The following is a 6,487-nucleotide window of genomic DNA, read 5'->3' as shown; positions in this document are numbered from 1 at the left end:
AAAATTAAGGAAAACACAGACAAAAGTCTAGAACAATTTAGGAAATCAATATAAGAACAAACCAACAAAATAAACAAAAAAAAAAAAAAAGAAGCCATACAAAACTACAAATAGAAATCCAGAAGATGAATACAAAGATTTTAGAAATAGATAACACATTAAAAGGCCAAAGGTTTAGAATTGATAAGTGAAAGCCAGATTAGTGTGATTGAAACAAATCCTCAACACCACATTCTTAAGGTATCAATCAGAAGAGAAATCAAAACAAAATGAAGAAAGCCTAAGATTCATGTGGAACACCAAAACGAGGAATAACTTATGAGTCGTAGAATTCAGACCAGGAGAAGACAAATAAAACTTCAGAGAAAATTGTCAAAAATTTGTTGGAAGAAAACTTCTCTAAAATGATGAAAGATGAGAAGATATCCATCCAAGAAGTTCGACAAACCCCAAGCAGGATAGAGCCCAAAATAAAATTATCAACATACAGTATAATCAAAGTCATCAAAACCAAAGACAGAGAAAGAATCCTGGAAGCAGAGTGGGGGAAAAAAAAAAGAAAAAGAAAAAAAAAAAAAATATATATATATACACAAAGACAACCAATAAGACTCAGCTCTGATTTCTCAACAGAAGCCATGCAAGTGAGAAGGCAATGAGATAACATATATAAAACCCTTAAAGAAACAAAGTGGTAGCCAAGAGTTATATACCCAGCAAAACTGTACCTCAAATATGATGGTGAAAGTAGGACATTTCTAGATAAACATAAATTAAAGGAATTTGTTAAAATTAGAGTAGCTGTTCTCTAGCCATGTTTTGTCCCTTTAAAATATTTATATTTTAATCTCCTTTATACTTCTTATATATTGAAAAGTATTTATTGATGTGTTTTCTCTGTGCCTAATATATGCCTTCTTCTAAATGAATACAAAATACACAAAAATGTATGTCTTTTCATATGTCATCAGTACCTGGAATGGTATGCAGAACATAGCAAGAACTCAGGAAATAATTTTGAATGAATGATGAAGTAAAATGTTATTACCTTCATGATGCTTACTTTTACCACAACATTTTCACTCTCTTACATTTCCTAAATTTTCTCTGTATTTTACTTTTCCCCTACAAATTTCAGGCTTTTTATATGCTTCCATTTCATATCCATACTATTCAATTTCATTTTAAGGAGATCTTGTGGCATAACATTCAGCTACTAACCAAAAAATCAGCTGTTCCAATCCACCAGATGTTCTGAGGGGAAAAGATGTAACCATCTTTTCTGTAAATATTTATAGCCTTGGCAACCCTGTAGGGAAGTTCTACTCTTTCTATATGGTTGGTATGAGTCAAAATTGACTTGGTGTCAATGGATTCTTTTTTTTTTTTTTTTGGTCCCTTTTGATGTCTGTCACTAAACTTTTCTCTTTACTAAACATTTTAGACATTTCTAGTAACTATATTTTAAGCACATAAGTGAGCATGCCTCGGTTGTGTTCAAAATTATGCCAATTAACTAAAATCTATACTATTTAGTAAGACACTTTGACAGTGTCCTAGGTTTCTAATTACACCAACTCTTGCCCAGATACATCAACAGCCTCACTTTTTTTTTTTCTTTTTTTTTCTGACTTGGAGGGAGAATAATAACATGTATCTATTAACTGATCCTTCTACACCAAGAAATATGCAACATATTTTTAAAATCCATCATCTCACTTGATCTTTATAACGTTGCTGTAATTTAAGAACCATTCTCTCATTCACTGTTATATTCACAGGACAGGAACAGTTCCACAGAGTACAAGCATTTTAGAGCAGAATCCTCGCTCTTATGGCTCTGACTCCAGATACTTCTCATCATTATATATTTGTTGTCCTTGTGTCCCTTATATAGTTTCCTATGTATCCTGCAGTCCTGTTATTTATTTTAAGGGCCTTCTTGAATGCTACTTCCAACTATATGTCCTAACTTGTAATAAAAGTCTTGTTCCTCTGTGTTTTAATAGCCCTTTATACATCTTATAGAGAAAGCTTTGCATTCTTTGCTATGCTACTGTCAAGCATATTTGCCTGCCTTCATAATGCCAAGAATATTTATATCCCCATTAATGTCTGACTTCCAAAAACATTTAAGATCTCTGAAATGATTTTCTTATGAATCTGAAGCAGGAATGCAAAAGAATTTTTTTTAAAGAACCCAATCACTTCAGTGATATTTTCTGTTTCTTTTGTGAGAAAAAGTATCAAAGATGCATATAATGAAATGTCAGAACTTAAGGAGAATAGCAAGAGAGAATTGTCCAACTTTACTTCTAATAACCTTAGTTGGAATCCCAGGGAAGCACAAAGGTAATCTGTACGTTGAATCACTAATAAACCTTAACTTAATTTTGTAATCACTTTTCCAGAGCTGATAAGCTGCAGTTCCCACAGGAATAATGACTATTTCCTGGGAGGCACCAGTGAACACCAGAGAAGCCTATGGAATGCTTCACCATCTTTCACAGTCTCCTGGCAGTCTGTCCTCAGCTTATCTGCTAAAATAAGCAGATCAGGAAAGCAACTTTTACAAAAAGCAAATAAGAAAGAAAAGAAAAATAAATAAATAAAAGATGGGGAGGATGAAGAATGAAGGAAAGAAGGAGGGTGGGAGGGAAAGAACATAATTTAGTTTTGAAGCATAAAGAACATGTGTGTCCGAGTAGAATTGTGCACCATAGGGGTTTCCAATTCTACATTTCTCAGAAGTAGGAAGCCAGGCTTTTCTGCTGAGACATCTTTAGGTGGACTAGAGCCTCCACCCTTTCAGTTAGCAGCCAAGTGCATTAATCATTTTTACCCCCCAAAGACTTCAAATTCTATAAGGAGAAGCTGATCCAAATAGGGAAAGCAGTGGGGTGAGGAGTGGGAAGGTGGCCAGGATATTGTATGTTTGAGGTGACTGATACCGGAGCCAATTCTGAGCATGTCCTTGGGTGTCAGAGTTTCACCCAGGAGATAGCCCTGAATAGAAAGGGCCACCTGAAGAGAGAGCAGGTACTCTTGGTAATACCCAGATTAGATGATTTTGTTTAACCTGATGCCAGACCAGCCACCCAGACACTTTCTGCTCTCCCCACAAGTCTGCCCCTCCTGGTGGTCTTACGCATGCTAGCTCCTCTACTCACTCTGTTAGTTGTGGGACCATCAGTTGCTGAGGAGTTTTCCCCAACTCATGGCCACACCAAGTATGTCAGAATAGAAGTGTGACCACAGGGTTTTCATCGCTGATTTGTTTTTGACGTGATTAACCAGGCCTTACTTCAGAGGTGTTCCTGGGTGACGTGAACCTCTACCTTTTCAGTTAGAGACCAAGTGCAATAGCCATTTGCATCACCCAGGGACTCTGAGTTGCAAGGGGACAGACACCTGTTTACTATTTGTCTAGGATTTATGTGCTGAGATGTTTCTCATTCTTCTTCAAGTCTCCTTTCAGCATATATTGTATGGTATCATTTATATGAAATATGCAGAAAGTGCAAATTAGTAGAGACCAAAGTTTATTTGGTATTCAATTATTCTGTATGCCTCGTATGTATGTGAGAGCTGGACACTGAATAAGGAAGACCGAACAAGAGTTGATGCTTTTGAGTTGTGGTGCTGGCCAAGAATGCTGAAGGTACCATGGACTGCCAAAAAAACTAACAGATCTGTCCTGGAGGAAGTGCAGCCAAGATGCTTGTTGGAAGCGAGGGTGGCCAGACTTCATGTCACCTACTTTGGTCATGTTGTCAGAGGGGACCATTTCCTGGAGAAGGATGTCATGCTTGGTAGGGTGGAAAGTCGACGAAAGAGGGGAAGGCCTTCAATGAGATGGATTGACATGGTGGCTGCAACAACAGGCTCAAGTATAGCAGGGATCGTGGAGGTGGCGTGGGATCAGGTGGTGTTTCGTTCTGCTGTGCATGGGGTCGCTATGAGTCAGAAGCGACTCGGCAGCACCTAACAAAAACAACAACAAAGTGTATTAGTGTTTACCAGAGTAGGTGGGAGGGTGAAATGGGCAAATATTCCTTAAATTTTGTATTTGTCAATGGGTAATGGTAATAGTTGCACAGAATGATGAGTTTAGATAATGTTCCTGAATTGTACATTTAAAAATGTTTGAAATATTTTGTTAGTTTATTTCAGCACAATAAAACTTTAAAAAATCAACAGCATAATGGAGAAGTAGGAAGATTTAAATTATGTTTTCAGAAATCTTTTCTTTCTTAACATTCTTTTTTTATGTACATATTAAGTTCTAATAAAATACATAGCATAACATAAGGTTAGAGTGGGCATCAAAACACATGAAATCTGCTCTCCCTACATGTGAGTAGTGTTCATGAGTATTTTCCAAAGTCTATTTTGTGGTATGTTAACCCTAAGGCATTTGATTGCTAATCAGATGGTTGGTGGTTCAAACCCATCAGCCACTCTGTGGAAGGAAAACTGGGCAATCTACTTCTGTAAAGCTGTACGTTCTCGGAAACCCAAAGAAGGTTGCTATGAGTCAGAATTGACTCACTGGCAGTAAGGTTTTTTGACTTGTTTTTTTTTTTTTTTTTGAGAATCACAAGTGAAGTTTATTTTTTAAAAGTAGATTTCTGAGGCACATTAAGAAAAAGCAACATTGTATATTCTATATGTGCATTTTCATAATAGACTTTAAAATAGTTTAACAATTCCTGCAGCAAAGAACTTGTTTCCCAACCAATTTGACAAGGTTACCCATCTTCATACACGTTTTTATGTTTGAAAACAGTTATGGAAAGATACTGTCTTAGTTAACACCATGGGTTGATAACCCACTTTCTTAATTATCTAGCACTGATATAACAGAAGTACCACCAGTGGGTGACTTTAACAAACAGAAATTTATTTTCTCATGCTTTAAGAAGTTTTTGCTGTCCTATGTCATCAAATAAATTCCAGCTCATAGCTACCCTATAGGACTGTCCTATAGGGTTTCTAATGCTATAATCTTTAGAGAGCATATTTCTACATCATCATTCCTACACGGAGCAACTGGTGGGCTCAAAAAACATGTTTTAGTTAGCAGCTGATCACTCAACCACTGCACCATCAGGGTTCCTGTAGGAAGTTAAAATTCCAAATTCTGTGCCCTGATTCTAGGGTAAGTCTCTGGGGCAAGGTCTTTGTTTCTTTTCAGCTTCTGCTCCTGGGCTCCTTAGTGTTCTTTATGTGGCATGTGACGTATTTTCCCCCATCTGTGCTTTTTGCTTCTGTGTTTAATCTGCTTCTTTTATATCTTAAAAGTGATTGGCTTAAGACACAGCCTACACTAATATGGCCTCATTTATAGCAATAAGACGTTCACAAATAGGATTACATCCACAGTACAAGGGTTAGAATTCTAAAACATATTTTTGGACACAGAATTCAACTCACAGCACTATCAAAAAGCCAACCCCAGAATATTTTAGAAGAATTTTATTAATTGTTGGGAATACATCCTCTGAGATTAGTAAAAATGTTAGGGAATACCTAAAATAAAATTATCTGAAAATAACCTTGACTGTATCCTTCCAATTTAGGATTACACTACCAGACAATAAACCAAGACAAAAATTCATTCCAATGTTCAAATAAAATGACGTGGCCATCTGTTACCCCTAAATTTAATCACTCTGGAATAAAAGGACTGTCTAAAGGAAGTCTCTGGTAGTATAGTGCCTTGACTGCTAACCAGAAGGCTGGCAGTTCAAACCCACCAGTCACTCCTTAGAAGGAACGTGGGGCAATCTGCTTCCTAGTGAGTTGGGTCCGACTCGACGGCACATAACAACAACAACAAAGAATTTTAAATGTATTTTCCCACCACTACTTACAAAATTTTGCATTGTCAAATTCTTAAAATTGAGTTACAAATTATGTGTTAACTAATTCATTCTTATATGTATGGCAATGAGTAGAGGGATTGGACATTGCCTGAGAGTTATTTTAAGCCATCATTTTCTTAAAGAAGAGAGGACGGAGGAGGAGGAGTTGTCAGAGAAAAAGAGGCAATTTGGAAAATCTTTCATATGGAATATAAAATCATGCTCCTGTGAGTTGCTATGCTAAGCCTTTGAAAGGACATTCATTCAATTACTTATGAAAGAAGTCATTCTCTTCTTTAGGGAAATGTCTTTATTAGTATGGTGTTTCCCTTTCTTAAATATGGATGGTTTCTAGTACAATACAGATGTAATGTAACTGTCTTATTCTAGTTTACTAAAAGCATTATCAGCATAAGTGTCAGGTTTAAAGGTCTTAGCATTTTTAAAAAAATATGTAACTGATGATACATTGAATATGTTCATATTATTGAGATAATTTACTTATGATGGATATTTTGTTGCAATGATTCTGTGAAATTAAATTGCTGAAATTTAACTAGATTTTTTTTGTATCTATATCAGTAAATAATTACAGGCTATGAGTTTCCAATAATATCCCA

Source organism: Orycteropus afer, unplaced genomic scaffold, assembly GCF_000298275.1.
Source record: "Orycteropus afer afer isolate SDZICR_OR568_19922 unplaced genomic scaffold, OryAfe1.0 scaffold00284, whole genome shotgun sequence".
Taxonomy (NCBI): domain Eukaryota; kingdom Metazoa; phylum Chordata; class Mammalia; order Tubulidentata; family Orycteropodidae; genus Orycteropus; species Orycteropus afer.
The sequence above is the reverse complement of the archived record's forward strand: the minus strand, read 5'-3'. Positions refer to the sequence as shown.